Source organism: Oryctolagus cuniculus, chromosome 1, assembly GCF_964237555.1.
Source record: "Oryctolagus cuniculus chromosome 1, mOryCun1.1, whole genome shotgun sequence".
Taxonomy (NCBI): Eukaryota; Metazoa; Chordata; class Mammalia; order Lagomorpha; family Leporidae; genus Oryctolagus; species Oryctolagus cuniculus.
In genome coordinates, this window is record NC_091432.1 from 130,122,988 (window position 1) to 130,141,031 (window position 18,044).

The window sequence follows — 18,044 nt, forward strand, 5'->3', positions numbered from 1 at the left end:
GAATTACAGAAAGGCAGAGAGACAGAAAGAGAATCGGCCTCTGCCATCCACTAGTTCACTCCCCAAATGGCCACAATGGCTGGAGCTGTGCTGATCTGAAGCCAGGAGCCAGGAGATTCTTCCAGGTCTCCCACATGTGTGCCGGGGCCCAAGGACTTGGGCCATCTTTCTACTGCTTTCCAGGCCAGAGAAGAGAGCTGAGTCAGAAGTGGAGCAGTTGGGACTTGAACTGGAGCACATATGGGATGCCAGCACTGCAGGCCAGGGCTTTAACCTGCTGTACCACAGTACCAGCCCCCCAACTATTTATTAAGAGCTCCTAACTGACCTGTTAATTTTGATAAAAATTTATGACACTCAGGAGTTTTATTATCAATCTTCATTCTAGTTTGCACAGCATATAAATGACCCCCTTGGTGAAATACATAATGATCAAACAATGGCTGCCAACAAACACCCCTCAGATCAATTCTTGAGCAACTATTCAGTAATAGGCCACCACAGGGTCCTACTTGTCATGCTCCTGAACCATGAGGTGATACTGTATGTTCTTTTATTTTTTAAATTTTTTTATTTTGACAGAGTTATAGACAGAAAGTTCTTCCTTCTGAATGTTGTTGGTATTTTGATTGAGATCATGTTGAATCTGTCAATTGCTTTTGAGGGGCTGGCACTGTGGAATAGTAGTTTGAGCCTCTGTCTGGCATTGGCATTTCATATGGATGCCAGTTTGGGTCCCAGCTGATCCTCTGATCTAGCTCTCTGCTCATGGCCTAGTAAGGCAGTGGAAGATGGCCCAGGTGCTTGGGCTCCTGTATCCACATAGGAGATGAGGAGGAAGTTCCTAGCTCCTGGGTTCAGATCATCCCAGCAGCAGCCATTAAAGCTATTTGGAGAATTAACCAACAGTTAGAAGACATCACTTCTTGTCTCTCTGTCTCTCTGTCTATAACTTCCTCTCAAATAAATAAATGATTGTAAAAGTAAAATTAAAAATAATTTCTTTTGGTAGAATGGGAATTTTGATGATATTAGTTCTTCTAATTTATGAACATCGAAGATTTTTCTTTTTTCTGTGTTCTTTTTCTTTAATGTTTTGCAATTTTTCTTATAGAGATCTTTCACACCCCTGACTAAATTTATTCCAAGGAATAAAAAAATTTATGGTTATCGAGAATGGTACTGATCTGATAAGTAATTTTTCAGCCATGGCATTTTTGTGTATATAATGGTTATTGATTTTTGTGTGTTGATTTCATATCTTACAACTTTACCAAACTTTCTTGTGAGTTTCAATAATCTCTTGCTGGAGTCTTTTGGTTTCCCAATATTTAGGATCATGTCATCTGCAAACAGATTATTGGACTTTCTCCTTTCTAATTTGTTTTCCTTTGATTTCTTTTTCTTGCATTATTGCCATAGCTAAAACTGTTAGTAGTGTATTGAACAGCAGTAGTGATGGAGAGCAACTTTGGGTTCAGATCTTAGTGGAAATGCTTCCAAGATTTCCCATTCAATATGATGTTGGTTGAAAATTTGTCATATATTGCCTTGATTGTGATAAGGAATGTTTCTTCTATTCCCCACTTGCTTAAGGTTTTTATAATGAAAGGTTGTTTTTTATCAAATACTTTCTCTTCATCTATTGATCATCATGTGGTTTTTATTCTTTAGTTTGCTAGTGTCACATTTCACATTTATTGATTTGCATATGTTGAACTATCCCTGCATACCAGGGGTACATTCCACTTGGTCCAGGTAAATTATCTTTATAATCTTTTGTTGGATTTTTATTAGCTAGTATTTTGTTAAGAATTTTTGGATCTGTGGTTATCAGAGATATTGTTCTTTAGTTCTGTTTCTTTATTGTATCATTTTCTGGTTTAGAAAATAAGGTGACACTGGCCAAATAGAAGGAGTTTGGGAATACTCTTCTCTTTCAATTGTTTTGAATAGCTTAAGAAGAATTGGAATTAGTTCTGTTTTAAAAGTCTGGTAGAATTTTGCAGTGAAGCTTTATGGTCTTGGGCTTTTCTTTAGAGGGTTTTTGTTACTGATTCAATCTCTGTCTTTAGGTTTTCTATGTCTTCATGACTCAATTTTCTTATCTAACATGTGTCTTGATTTCTTCTAGGTTTTCTAATTTGTTGGTCACTGCATGAGATACCCACATTCTATATTGCAGTGCCAATCTAAGTTTTCAGTGCTCTACTTCCAAACCAGTTTCCTGCCTAATATCTCTGGGAATCATGGGGTAGTGGCTCAAATTCTTCAGTTCCTTTCACCTAAGTGCAAGATCTACTACTTACTAGGGGAACTGAGAGCCTGGTCCAGCCACAGCTGTTGCAGCCACAGCTGTTGCAGACATTTAGAGAGCCAACTATATGGAAGACCTCTCAGCCTCTCTCTCTTCACCCACTTTCTGTGTGTTTCTCTGCCTTTTTAAGAATTATTTTAAAAGTTATTTACATCTTTATTTGAAAGTCACAGTTACAGAGAGAGAGAGAGAGACAGACAGACAGAGAGAGATCTTCCATCATCTGGTTCATGCCCCTGGTGTCTCCAATGGCCAGTGTAATGCCAGGTTGAAACCAGGAGCTTCTTTTGAGTCACCCATGGGGGTGGCAGGAACCCAAGTATTTGGGCCATCTTCCACTGTATCAGGCCATTAGCATGAAGCTAAATCAGAAGTGGAACAAGTGTGACTTGAACCAGTGCCTATATGGGATGCCAGTATAACAGATGGCAGCTTTGCATACTGCAGCACAACACCAGCCCCCTCTCTGCCTTTCAAATAAACAAATCTTTAAAAAAGAGATGAAAATGTCCTTAAGATAGTAAAAGTCATCATGATTGAGCAGTGAAGAATCTATTGAGATGATTACATTTTAAAAGTTTTATTTATATATTTGAAAGGCAGTGTTAGAGTGAGAAAGGGAGAGACCGATCTTCCTTCTGGTTTGTTCTCCTCCAAAATGACTACAATGATTGGGGCTAGACCAGGCTGATCCCATAAGATAGGAGCTTCTTCCAGATATCACATGAGTTCAGGGGCCCAAGCATTTGGGCAAGCCTTTACTGCTTTCCCAGACACATTAGCAGAGAGCTGGATAAGTTTGGGGCATCAATATCTATGACATCTTCCTTGCAGTATAAGAATATAGAACACATCTGGCACAATTAACGTCCTATTTATGGGTGGGCCAAGGATAACAGCTTCCAACTCTCAAGGTTTGGACTAGATGGGTTCTGAGGAATTGTATTATAAGAGATATTAATCCATAACTCTTGGTTTAAGCTTTTTTTAGCAGATAATGGTGTGACTACTTTGGGTCTCTGGATTGTCACCAGTGAAGGCATCCAGATTAACAGGAATGAGATCAACAGTCAGCAGAATGGTGTCCGGCTGAACTTAAATGGTTTTTCTTTTTTATTGCTAGAATAGTGACCTCCTGCAGTACCCTGGCATCTGGACATAGACAGTAGACATTGGAAGCCATCCTCTTTGCCAAATGGAGTATGTCAAATTTGGGTCCATCATTTATTAAGGAGGCCTTAGTAGCCATTTTCATGTTTTACTGTTATATATCAATGGCCAAAGTCCTACTAGACAACAAGGTTTGGAGCATCACAGGCTCAAGGTGTGTAGGTGACTGTTTTTCCAGTATAGCAAAGTTAATAGCCATCTAATTTAATTTTACTGGCACATAGCAAGGTTCCAAGAGAGGTTATTTCTTGCATCACAGCCCTTGAGAAGTAATGGATATCATAGATGATCCAAAGAATTTAGAAGGCATATGAGCTCCACAAGTGAAGAAGTCACTGAGAGCACTACTGATAGTGCCTACAGAATTTAATTTGACTGATTTTAGCACTTTTCATTGGAAGGGGTTCCATATAAGCTGGGCTGATTTGTAGCATCCATGACAATTTTTTAAATGAGGCATGCATTGTACCAAAACCCAGGAAAGACTAAAAGGTATTAGCATTGTATGTTCTTCACAAGTATGTCAAATAGTCTCATTCAGGGAGGAAGTCATCAATGTGATGTATTCTTGTGCTCCTGAGAAAAGGTGAGTACAGTTAAATTCTTTGAAAAAATTGTGTTTGATGGCAAAGTCAATGAGATGCTCATGTATACCCTAGAAGTGTCTTCAAAGTGAAGGCAAATTAGACTAACGGGATGTTGGAAAGCTTTGAGCAAAATACATTTGCCACTTTTGTAATAGTTAAGATGGGTCATTTATCTATTAAGAGGCATCAGATATGTTAATATTAGGTATAATGTATGGTGGACATAATCGATGGCATATAGCATTAAGATTTTAGTAATCTACCATGAGATGCCATTTACTTTTTTCCAGATTCAACAGGTAAAATTGGGCTGCCAAGTGCGAAAGAGCTGGAATAATCACCTTTTTTTAAATTAAGTCTAATGTAATAAATTTTAATGCATGAAGACATTGAGTTTCCTTTTATTATGTCATCTTAATTATTTTAGTTTGGGACCTGTGGATTGTTATTTTCCCTAGTTAAATTGTAGCTTAAAATTTTTATTTTAATAATTACTTGCTACTGTTGAAATCTTTACTTAATATATACTAAATTGATCTTCTGTATATAAGAGAAATGAAAATGAATCTTGATGTGAATGGAAGGGGAGAGGGAGTGGGAAAGGGGAGGGTTGTGGGTGGGAGGGAAGTTATGGGGGGGAAGCCATTGTAATCCATAAGGTGTACTTTGGAAATTTATATTCATTAAATAAAAGTTAAAAAAATAATAATGACTTGCTGTGATAGGCCATCTCTCCCACCTGTGGGATTTTTTTGAGTACATCTGCCTATTGGAAATTTAGGTAATACTACAATTAAAATGAGATGTACCAAATAAATTATTTTTTTCTTCTGATACACATTTTGGAACTTTTCTAAAATGGTATTGAGTACCCTGTTTAAATTTGGGATCCCCTGAGTAAAACTTATTTGAGCCACATTACTGATTACACCTATGAAACTCTGTGAATAAGTGCATCTAGAACCTGGAAAAATTGATGTCTTATGCTGAAGAGACATAAGAATCAATGTCTCTTTTAATTATATAATTTTAAAATAAATTCGAGATGTCTAAAAGGATGAAATTATGTACTTTTCAGAAATTTATACCTATATACAACTATAATTTATACATTTTACATTTTCCTTCTTTAGGTTTTTAAGAATATTTATTAGGGCTGGCACTGTGGTGTGGGCAGAGGCCCACACATTTGGCCATCTTTTGCTGCTATTTTCCCAGGTTCAATAGCAGGGAGCTGGATCAGGAGTGGAGAGATTGGGACACACACTGGCACAAATATGGGATGCCATTCCCATCTAGTAAAACTTGATCAGATAACATTGGTTGTTTCTATTAATGACATTTCTATTAGTGATAAGTAGCTCAAGCTTGACTTCAAATTTAGTCCTTGTAGGATCCTGAATTAATTTCAGTCTGTGATCCTCACTCTCTTTATATCTTAGGGACTATATTTTTCATTATTGATTCAGTAAAATCAAGTGTTAGAGCTCCTATTTCTAAGTGCTTGAAATTATAAATGGTGGTCATTACTCAGAAGGTGTATGCAGGGGTTGGTGCCATGGCTCACTTGGTTAATCCTCCACCTGTGGCACCGGCATCCCATATGGGCACCGGGTTCTAGTCCCAGTTGCCCCTCTTCCAGTCCAGCTCTTTGCTGTGGCCCGGGAGGGCAGTGGAGGATGGCCCAAGTGCTTGGGCCCCTGCAATCACATGGGAGACCAGAAAGAAGCACCTGGCTCCTGGCATTGGATCGGCACAGTGCTGGCCATAGTGGCCATTTGGGAAATGAACCAATGGAAGAAAGACCTTTCTCTCTGTCTCTCTCTCTCACTGTCAAAAAAAAAAAAAAAAGATATATTTCAAACCAGTTAGAGAAAATGAGTTGTAAAAGATCAATCAACAACAATTGAGTGTTGCGTGCTGCCTGCCCACTTTCTTCTCAGGAATCCACACAGAATTTACAACTGTAATTCAAAAATCAGCAACTCCTGCTATCAGAAAAGTGTGCCTACCACTATAGGGAGCAATAATTTTTAGAAAGGACAAGGGAATCCACTATTTCATGGTACTATTCTTATTTGATGCCTACAACTTCATTTTCTGTTTACATTGTATGATACTGGGAACTAAGTAACAATTTTTTTCTGGGTCTGAGATGAAGTTATTTAAGGTAGAAGTTCAGGACTGAGGTCCCTCAATTTGTAGAATGAAGTCACTGAAAGGCAATTACCAGATCAGTGATGATATAGGCATTTGAATAACACAATTCATACACTATACATAGAAAAAATGACCATTAGCTGTGGGCCAACAGTCAATGGCCCATGAGATCATCAGTCAAATCCTCAAGAGTTTTACTATAATTTCACACCAATTCTCATTTAGACAAGAAGAGGAGTAAAAACAAGAGTTCCATGACACCCTAATATTTGTCTCTTTGCCTAATTTGTGGCAGAAACCGCAGCTTAAGTGCAGTTTTTTTTTCTTAATATAGCTTTGTTGAAAATATACAGATAACTGGATTGATGCATAGATGAATTTCAGGATGTTTTGGGTACAGAATTATTAGATAGTGCAGTTTTAACAGTTCACAAATATTTTACAAGGCATTCAACCTATTTTCCAGCCATATTAAATCACCAAATTATTACTATTTTTCTGTGAAATATGATCCAGAAATTGTTTTAGTAGGTAAGATCAAGCATCATTTTAAAGGATTAAAAATGATTTATTCAGGGATATTGTTTTCTTCTTTAAACACTAAAGTTAAAAAGAGTCCTTGAGCCAGCACCGCAGCTCAACAGGCTAATCCTCCACCTAGCGGTGCCGGCACACTGGGTTCTAGTCCCAGTCGGGGTGCCGGATTCTGTCCCGGTTGCCCCTCTTCCAGGCCAGCTCTCTGCTGTGGCCAGGGAGTGCAGTGGAGGATGGCCCAAGTGCTTGGGCCCTGCACCCCACAGGAGACCAGGATAAGCACCTGGCTCCTGGCTTTGGATCAGTGCAGTGCACCAGCCATAGTGCACCGGCCGCAGCGGCCATTGGAGGGTGAACCAACGGCAAAGGAAGACCTTTCTGTCTCTCTCTCTCTCTCACTGTCCACTCTGCCTGTAAAAAAAAAAAAATCCTTGGAGGTTTTTTTCTAAGTATCTGTAGCAGTATTTGAGGTTTTAGAACCACAATTTAATTATGAGAATTGAAAAAATAATAATATATCTAATGACAATTTCCAAAAATTCTATCCACATTTTAATTTCTCCACTTATAGTATGTTTCTTTTCTTTCTTTTTTTTCTTTTTAAACAGGCAGAGTTAGAGAGAGTGAGAGAGAAAGAGAGATAGGTCTTCCTTTTTCTGTTGGTTCACACCCCAAGTGGCTGCAATGGACAATGCGCTGTGCTGATCCAAAGCTAGGAGCCAGGTGCTTCCTCCTGGGCTCCCATACAAGGCCAAGGACCTGGGCCATCCTCCACTGCACTCCCAGACCACAGCAGAGAGCTGAACTGGAAGAGGAGTAACTGGGACAGAATCCAGCACCCCGACCGGGACTAGAACCCAGCCAAGCGGGCCATGGTGCTGGCCAACTTGTAGTATGTTTCTTTCAAATGTATTTGCCAAGCAAGGAATTAATGAGGAATTGGAATATTATGTGAGCACTTCATGTGGTTAGACAATTTTTTATGTATCCCCACTGTATCCTAAGAGGTTGATTTTCCAGTAAATTTCTTCCTAATGGAGGTGTGCACTGTTTTACAGGGAAAGTAGCTTCTTCAGCCCGTGATGTCAACAGGGAAAGATCAGGGAAAGTCTCCTTTGTTTTCCTTCTCAGCATATGCCATTGCAACCACTCCCATCATCTTTAGAGAATTTCTGGTCCTGAAGCTGTCCTCACATTGCTCAAGGACTGTGTGATTGGTTTCTATGTCTGTGAATGTTAGTGTGGGAGTAAAAGGAACTTTGGAGAGCAGGACAGGTTCCTGTCTCTTGATGGCACAGGTGCAGTTGTAGATTGGAGGCATTATAATCTCTCATTCAGGTACACCATATAGACCTTGGCTGGTTTAGGAAGGGATACCAGTGGTATATCCTCAGTTCCAAAGCCATAGAAGAAATGAATAATGTTGGATTTTCAAGGATTTTTTTTTCCAGAAGATGAGGGCCTAGTGCTGTGTCTCAGTGGGTTAACGCCCTGGGCTGAAGTGCCAGCATCCCTTATAGGCACTGGTTCTAATCCCAGCTGCTCCTCTTCTGATCCAGCTCTCTGCTGTGGCCTGGGAAAGCAGTAGAAGATAGCCCAAGTCCTTGGGCCCCTGCACCCATGCGGAAGACCTGGAAAAAGCTCCTGGCTCCTGGCTCCTGGCTTCGGATCAGCACAGCTCCGTTGTGGCCATCTGGGGAGTGAACCAGCGGATGAAAGACCTCTCTCTCAGTCTCTACCTCTCTCTGTAACTCTGCCTGTCAAATAAATACAAATAAATCTTAAAAAAAAGTAAATGATGTGTCTGACAGAAGACCATTGGGTCTCCAGGTATACAGAAATGGGTTCTAAAATTTCTATAGAAAACTGGTCTCATACAAGATGGCTGTGGGATGGAGATGGATATTCAGACCATTTGAGCTGAATTGTGTATGAGCTGAATGTAGGTTGCACCTCTGTCACTGTTTACTCATCTTTAAGATGAGTATGGCAATAATACTAGTGAAATGTCCTTACTGTGAGATGTGTGCAGGCTGACTTACACTGTGTTGCAATTGCATTTATGGGGTTTTGGTGTATCTTCTTTAAATGAAGTTTCTGGTTTCCTGCACTGTATAGCCTGCCCAGTGCTACTCATTTGAGGTTACAGAACTTATGCAAAACCTAGTTTCTGGGAACATGGAAGTTTGGGTACTGGAGGACAGTCCCATTTCCTTTGGAAGTGAGAAGTTGTTATGGTATTTGAAGAAGGGAGCTCAACAAATAGGAATCTTTTCTAACAGAATACAACTTAATGCTCTCTGCGATAACACCTTAAGGCTAAGAGCAGAGACAAGAGTCATTAAAAAGTAAAGATCCCAGTTGCATGGTCCAAGCAGTTACAGATCATACTGACCAAAGTGAACAAGATATACTTGATATTACCTTACCTCATCCATTAGTTTTCAAGACTTGGTGGTAATAGAAGTTCTGGACCAGCATTCAAAAGAGAGTTGTGAATGGATTAGAAAGACAGTGGACTTAAGGGTGCAGCCTGGGTTGGAGGGATAACCTCCATATCTATCTACATTGCTTCCTACCACATGCCCATGACTTCATTCCACTATCAACATCTCTAGAAATGGAGGTCTATGAAACCTAGTCTGCCATATACTTGGTACCTGGGCTATGCTGCTGCCCCCTGTATTCTTTTTAACTTTTATTTAATAAATATAAATTTCTAAAAGTACAGCTTTTGGATTACAGTGGCTTTTCCCCCCCCATAACTTCCATCCCACCTGCAAACCTCCCATGTCCGGCTCCCTCTCCCATTCCATTCACATCAAGGTTCATTTTCAATTATCTTTATATACAGAAGATCAATTTAGTATATATTAAGTAACGATTTCAGCAGTTTGCACCCACACAGAAACACAAAGTGGAAAATACTGTTTGAGTACTAGTTATAGCATTAATTCACATTGAACAACATATTATGGAGAGAAATCCTACATGGGGAGTAAGTGCACAGTGACTCCTGTTGATTTAACAATTGACACTCTTGTTTATGGCATCAGTAATCACCCTAGGCTCTTGTCATATGTTGCCAAGGCTATGGAAGCCTTTTGAGTTCACCAACTCTGATCTTATTTAGACAAGGTCATAGTCAAAGTGGAAGTTGTCTCCTCCCTTCAGAGAAAGGTACCTCATTCTTTGATGGCCCGTTCTTTCCATTGAGATCTCATTCGCAGCAATATTTCATTTATTTTATTTTATTTTATTTTATTTTATTTTATTTTATTTTATTTTATTTTTTACCAGAGTGTCTTGGCTTTCCATGCCTAAAATACTCTCATGGGCTCTTCAGGCATATCTGAATGCCTTAAGGGCTGATTCTGAGGCCAGAGTGCTGTTTAGGATATCCGCCATTCTGTGAGTCTGCTGTGTATCCTGCTTCCCATGTTGGATCGTTCTCTCCTTTTTAATTCTATCAGTTAGTATTAGCAGACACTAGTCTTACTTATGTGTTCCCTATGACTCTTAATCCTATCATTATGATCAATTCTAAACTGAAACTGATTACTTTGACTAGTGAGATGGCATCAGTACATGCCACCTTGATGGGATTGAATTGGAATCCCCTGGTATGTTTCTAACTCTACCATTTGAGGCAAGTCAGCTTGAGCATGTCCCAAATTGTACCTCTTCTCCTTCTCATATTCCCACAATTATATTTAACGGAGATCACTTTTCAGTTAAATTTAAACACCTAAGAATAATTTTGTTTTAATTAAAGAGTTCAACCAATAGTATTAAGTAGAATAAAAAAAATACTAAAAGGGATAACATATTAAGTTGTTCATCAACAGTCAGTACAAGGGCTGATCAAGTCACTGTTTCTCATAGTGTTCATTTCACTTCAACAGGCTTACTTTTAGGTGCCTGGTTAGTTGTCACAGATCAGGGAGAACATATGATAATTGTCCCTTTGGGACTGGCTTATTTCACTCAGCATGTTTTCCAGATTCCTCCATTTTGTTGCAAATGACCAGACTTCATTATTTTTTACTGCTGTATAGTATTTTATAGAGTACATGTCCCATAATTTCTTTATCCAGTCTACTGTTGATGGGCATTTGGGTTGGTTCCAGGTCTTAGCTATTGTGAATTAAGCTGCAATAAACATTAAGGTGCAGACTGCTTTTTTGTTTGCCAATTTAATTTCCTTTGGCTAAATTCCAAGGAGTGGTATGGCTGGGTTGTATGGTAGGGTTATATTCAGTTTTCTGAGGAATCTCCAGATTAACTTCCATAGTGGCTTGACCAGTTTGCATTCCCACCAACAGTGGGTTAGTGTCCCTTTTTCTCCACATCCTCACCAGCATCTATTATTGGTAGATTTCTGTATGTGAGCCATTCTAACTGGGGTGAGGTGAAACCTCATTGTGGTTTTGATTTGCATTTCCCTGATTGCTAGTGATCCTGAACATTTTTTCATGTGTCTGTTGTCCATTTGGATTTCCTCTTTTGAAAAAATGTCTACTGAGGTTCTTGTCCTCTTAAGTGGGTTGTTTTTTTTGTTGTTGTGGAGTTTCTTGATCTCATTGGAGATTGTGGTTATTAAACTTTTATCTGTTGCATAGTTTGCAATTTTTTTTCCATTCTATCAGTTGCCTCTTCACTTTCCTATTTCTTTTGCAGTACAGAAACTTCTCAATTGGATGCAATCCCAATTGCTAATTTTGGCTTTGACTGCCAGCACCTCCAGGGTCTTTTCTAGGAAGTCTTTGCTGGTACCTGTATCTTGCAGGGTTTCTCCAATGCTCTCTAATAACTTGATGGTGTCAGGTCATAGATTTAGATCTTTAATCCATGTTGAGTTGATTTTTGTGTAAAGTGAAAGGTAGGGGCCTTGCTTCATGCTTCTGCATGTGGAAGTCCAGTTTTTCCCACACCATTTATTGCTCCAGGAATTGGTTTTAGATCCTTGATCAAATATAAGTTGGCTGTAGATGTTTGGATTTATTTCTGGTGTTTCTATTCTGTTCCATTCGTCTATCTATCTGTTTCTGTACCAGTACCATGCTGTTTTTTATTTATTTATTTGAAGCCAGAATGGACAGTGAGAGAGAGAGACAGAGAGAAAGGTCTTCCTTTGCCGTTGGTTCACCCTCCAATGGCCGCCGCAGCTGGCATGCTGCAGCCGGCGCACCGTGCTGATCTGATGGCAGGAGCCAGGTGCTTCTCCTGGTCTCCCATGGGGTGCAGGGCCCAGAGACTTGGGCCATCCTCCACTGCACTCCCTGGCCACAGCAGAGAGCTGGCCTGGAAGAGGGGCAACTGGGACAGAATCCGGTGCCCTGACTGGGACTAGAACCCGGTGTGCCAGCGCCACAAGGTGGAGGATTAGCCTAGTGAGCCGTGGCGCCTCCATGCTGTTTTGGTTACAACTGCCTTGTAGTATGTCCTGAAAACTGGTATTGTGATGACTCCAGCTTTGCTTCTGTTGTACAAGATTGCTTTAGCTATTCTACGTCTCCTGTGTCTCCATATGAATTTCAGCATCATTTTTTCCAGATCTGCGAAGAATGTCTGTTATTTTGATTAGTATCACATTGCTTTTGGAAGACTGGACATTTTGATGATATTGATTCTTCCAATCCATAAGCATGGAAGATTTTTCCATTTTTTTTGTATCCTCTTCTATTTCTTTTGTTAAGATTTTGTAATTCTCATCATAGAGATCTTTAATGTCCTTGGTTAAGTTTATTTCAAGGTATTTGATTGTTTTTGTAGCTATTGTGAATGGGATTGATCTTAGCAGTTCTTCCTCAGCCGTGGCATTGCCTGTGTATACAAAGGCTGTTGATTTTTATGCATTGATTTTATATCCTGCTACTTTGCCAAACACTTCTATGAGTTCCAACAGTCTCTTAGTACAATTGTTTGGATCCCCTAAAGAAAGAATCATATCTTCTGCAAAGAGGGATAGTTTTTCTTCTTCTTTCCTAATTTGTATCCCTTACTTTCTTTTTCTTGCCTAATGGTTCTGGATAAAACTTTGAGAACTATATTGAATAGCAGTGGTGAAAATGGACATCCATGTCTGGTACCAGATCTCAGTGGAAATGCTTCCAACTTTTCTCCATTCAATAGGATGTTGGCTGTGGGTTTTTCATAGATTGCTTTGATTGTATTGAGGAATGTTCCTTCCAAACCCAGTTTGCTTAGAGTTTTCATCATGAACGGGTGTTGAATTTTATCGAATGCTTTCTCTGCATCAATTGAGATAATCATATGGTTTTTCTTCTGCAGTCTGTTAATGTGGTGAATCACATTGATTGATTTGCGAATGTTGAACCATCCCTGCATACCAGGGATAAATCCCACTTGATCTGGGTGGATGATCTTTCTGATGTGCTGTTGTATTCTATTAGCCAGAATTTTATTGAGGATTTTTGCTCCTATGTTCATCAGGGTTGTTTTTTCTGTAATTTTCTTTCAATGACCATATATAAGCTGAATTGTGAAGAACAACCTATGGTCTCCAGATAATTTATTTGTATGAATCTCGCAACTTTTTTAAATTTTTTTTTTTTTTTTTTTTAGTATCAGCAGCTTTTCTAAGGTTTAATTGATAGGCAAAGATTTTGTTTATAGGAGCTTTTTTCTAAGTTTTTAAAAAAATTATTGAAAATATTGTATAGAGAGAAGAGACCCAGAGAGATCTTCCTTCTCCTTGTTCACATCACAGATGGCCACATTGAGCAGGGCCAGGACAGAATGAGGCCAGGAACCAAGATCTTCATCTGGATCTCCCACATTGGTAGCATTTGCCCAAGTATTTGGATCATCTTCCATTGCTTTTCTCAGGCTATCAGCAGGAAGCTGGATCAAAAGCAGAACAGCCAGAACATGAACCAGTGCTCATACGGGGTGCTTGTATTGCAGATGGCAGGTTTACTTGCTATGTGACAATGCTGGCCTGTTTTATGGGAACTTCTAAATGAAATCTTGAAGTTGTATGCATTGTAGTTTGCATGTAATTCAACTTTCTGCCATACTTACTGATATATATCAGCATTTGATGTAGGCCAAATCAGAAAACACAATGGCTTAACAAATAGCCATTTGATTTGCAGTTCTGACTCTGTGTTATGGACTGCACTCAGCTGGGCAGTTCCTATGATCAGTCCAGGAGCAGAAATGAGAGTTTTGTCATTTGGGGAACTGATTGAGGCTTCACTTAAGTGTCTGGGGTTTGTGGTGAATCTTGGCTACATATTATCTCTCTCTCTCTCTCTTTCTCTCTTTTTTTTTTTTTTTTTGACAGGCAGAGTTAGTGAGAGAGAGAGACAGAGAGAAAGGTCTTCCTTCCATTGGTTCACCCCCCAAAATGGCCACTATAGCCACCATGCTGTGCCGATCTAAAGCTAGGTGCCAGGTGCTTCCTCCTGGTCTCCCATATGGGTGCAGGGCCCAAGCACTTGGGCCATCCTCCACTGCCTTCCCAGGCCACAGCCAAGAGCTGGACTGAAATAGGAGCAACTGGGACAGAACAAACGCCCCAACCAGGACTAGAACCCAGAGTACCAGTGCTGCAGGCAGAGGATTAGCCTAGTGAGCCATGGCAGCAGCCTACACACTATGTCTTCAACAGGCAGGCCCCAGGGTTTTTCAGAAGATAACTGTCAGAAAAAGAAAATCTGAGAAGGCAAATACTTTACAAATTGTCTATTTCTGGGGCTGGTTCTGTGGCATAGCAGGTAAAGCCACTGCCTGCAGTGCCAGCATCCCATATGGGTGTCAGTTCGAGACTTGGCTGCTCCACTTCTGATCCAGCTCTTTGCTATGGCCTGGGAAAACAGTAGAAGATGGCCCAAGTCCTTTGGCCTCTGCTCCCTTGTGGGAGACCTGGAAGAAGCTCTTGGCTCATATCTTTGGATCTACACAGCTGCAGCCATTGCAGCCATCTGGGAAGTGAACCTGCAGTTCGAAGACCTCTCTTTCTCCCTCCCTCCCTCCTTCCTTCCCTCCCTCCCTCCCTCTCTCTCTCTTTTTCTGTGCCTCTCCTTCTCTCTTTGTGTAACTCTTTCAAATAAATAAATCTTTTAATAAATTGTCTATTTCTAGCACATTTACTGGTATCTCATGGGGTAAGTCGAGTGAAATGGTGAAATTCAGGGTCTTTTTTTTAAAAGATTTATTTATTTTTTTGAAAGAGTTACACACAGAGAGAGGGAGAGGCAGAGAGAGAGAGAGAGCTCTTCCATCTGCTGGTTCACTCCCCAGTTGGCTGCAATGGCCAGAGTTGTGCCAATCCAAATCCAGGATCTAGGAGCTTCTTCTGGGTCTCTCACATGGGTACAGGGGCCCAATGACTTGGGCCATCTTCTACTGCTTTCCCAGGCCATAGCAGAAAGCTGGATCAGAAGTGGAGCAGCTGGGAATCAATCCAGTGCCCCTATGGGATGCCAGTCTGCAGGTGGCAGCTTTACCCGCTAGGCCAAAATGCCAGACCCAATCCAGGGATTTGTAAAGGGATGAATACAGGGAAAAGGTCTATTTAGAATCAGTACTGGTTAAGTGCACTGCATTAAATATACATTATGTGTATGTGTTAACTTTCTTTAGTATAAACTTTAATAACAAGCTATGTTTGTCTCTGACAACCTCATTTATTTGAACACTCTTAGCATTTCTTTTTACTTTTACACTATTATTTTACAGAATTTGTAGGTAATGTTTTCGTTAAACCAATGATAACTTCTTTTTAATCTCTGCCACTTAATATAGGTGGGTGCATTTTCCTATGTTTGTCCATTATTACAGGCTTATTCCTCCACTTCTGATCCACTTCTTTGGTATGGCCTGGGAAACATAGAAGATGGCCCAAGTCCTTTGGCCCCTGCTCCCTTGTGAGAGACCTGGAAGAAGCTCCTGGCTCATATCTTTGCATCTACACAGCTGCAGCCATTGCAGCTATCTGGGAAGTGAAAACATCAGTGAAGCTGATGTTTTCTGGTTAATGTATTTATTGTTCTTTTTTTTAACTTTTATTTAATGAATATAAATTTCCAAAGTACGACTCATGGGTTACAATGGCTTCCCCCCCCCCATACCGTCCCTCCCACCCACAACCCTCCCCTTTCCCACTCCCTCTCCCCTTCCATTCACATCAAGATTCATTTTTGATTCTCTTAATATAGAGAAGATCATCTTAGTATACATTAAGTAAGGATTTCAACAGTTTGCTCCCACACAGAAACATAAAGTGAAAAATAATAGATGATTTTTTTTTAAATGATGATGAAATCAGATCAGACCTAATGTCATGTTTAATCCCAGTGAGAGTCAAGTTGGGAGTTGATAATTTCTTTTTTTTTTTTTTTTTTTTTTTTTACAGAGGATCAGTTTAGTATACATTAAGTAAAGATTTCAACAGTTTGCACCCCCATAGAAACACAAAGTGAAATATATTGTTTGAGTACTCATTGTAGCATTAAATCTCAATGCACAGCACATTAAGGACAGAGATCCTACATGAGGAGTAAGTGCACAGTGACTCCTGTTGTTGACTTTACCAATTGACACTCCTGTCTATGGCATCAGTAATCTCCCTATGCTCCAGTCATGAGTTTCCAAGGCTATGGAAGCCCTCTGAGTTCTCCGATTCTTATCTTGTTTAGACAAGGTCATAGTCAAAGTGGAGGTTCTCTCCTCCCTTCAGAGAAAGGTACCTCCTTCTTTGATGACCTGTTCTTTCTACTGGGATCTCACTCACCGAGATCTTTTGCCAGAGAGTCTTGGCTTTCCATGCCTGAAATACTCTCATGGGCTTTTCAGCCAGATCCGAACGCCTTTAGGGCTGATTCTGAGGCCAGAGTGCTATTTAGGACATCTGCCATTCTATGATTCTGTTGAGTATCTCCCTTCCCATGTTGGATCACTCCCCTTTATTTATTCTATCGGTTAGTGTTAGCAGGTACTAGACTTGTTTATGTGCTCCCTTTGACTCTTAGTCCTTTCATTATGATCAATTGTGAACTGAAATTGATCACTTGGACTAGTGAGATGGCATTGGTACATGCCACCTTGATGGGATTGAATTGGAATCCCCTGGTATGTTTCTAACTCTACCATTTGGGGCAAGTCAGCTTGAGCATGTCCCAAATTGTACATCTCTTCCCTCTCTTATTCCCACTCTTATGTTTAACAGGGATCACATTTCAGTTAAATTTCAACACTTAAGAATAACTGTGTATTAATTACAGAATTAAACCAGTCATATTGTTCTTTATTCATTCTATCATATTCTTATTTTCCCACTGTTTAGTGCGGAGGAAAGCAGAGTTTTTTTGTTTTGTTTTGTTTTTTTAAGATTTCATTTATTTATTGAAAGAGTTGCTGAGAGAGAGAGAACGTCTTCTATCTGCTGGCTCACTCTCCAAATTACTGCAAAGGCCGGAGCTGACCAGATCCAAAGCCAAGACCCAAGATCTTCTGGGTCTCTCATGCAGGTGCAGTGGCCCAAGGACTTGGACCATGTTCCACTGCTTTCTCCGGACATAGCAGAAAGCTCGATTGTATGTTGAGTAGGCAGGACTTGAGCCAGCACCCATATGGAATGCTGGCACTGCAGGCAGCAGCTTTACCCATTATGCCACAGCGTTGGCCTCCAGAGTTTTCTTTGAACTCCTGCCATTCACCTTCTCTCCCAAGTATGATTCTGGGTCCTCCTCATGTTTCTAAGAGAAAAGAAAATTTATATATCACCTCTAATTTTTTTTTTTAAATTATTCCCCAGCTTGTCAGTAGTCATTTTAGGTGTTTAATGCTAGTTTATTTATTTATTTATTTAGGTTTTTTTTTTTTAATTTATTTGAAAGTCAGAGTTACAGAGAGGCAGAGGGAGAGAGAGAGAGAGTCTTCCATCTGATGGTTCACTCCCCAGTTTGCCACAATGGCCAGAGTTGCACTGATCCAAAGCTAGAAGTGCAGAGCTTCTTCTGGGTCTCCCACACAGGTTCAGGAGCATAAGGACTTAGGCCATCTTCTACTGATTTCTCAGGCCATAGCAGAGAGCTGGATTGGAAGTGAAGCCACTGGGACTTGAACTGGCACCAATATGGGATGCCAGCACTGAAGGCAGTACCTTTACCTGCTATGCCACAGTGCCAGTCCCAGTATACTAGTTAATTAAAATGGAAAATATGGGGCTGGCTCTGTGGATCAGTGAGTTAATGCCCTGGTCTAAAGCATTGGCATCCCGTATGGGCACCGGTTTGAGACCCGGC

The 18,044-nt window shown here is 40.2% G+C and overlaps 1 protein-coding gene across 1 annotated transcript in view; it reads left to right on the forward strand.

The window, feature by feature from the left end:
* Positions 1-18,044, forward strand: part of LOC103345342 (zinc finger protein 717) — a 44,941-nt gene that overhangs the window by 14,252 nt on the left and 12,645 nt on the right. The window lies entirely within an intron of this gene.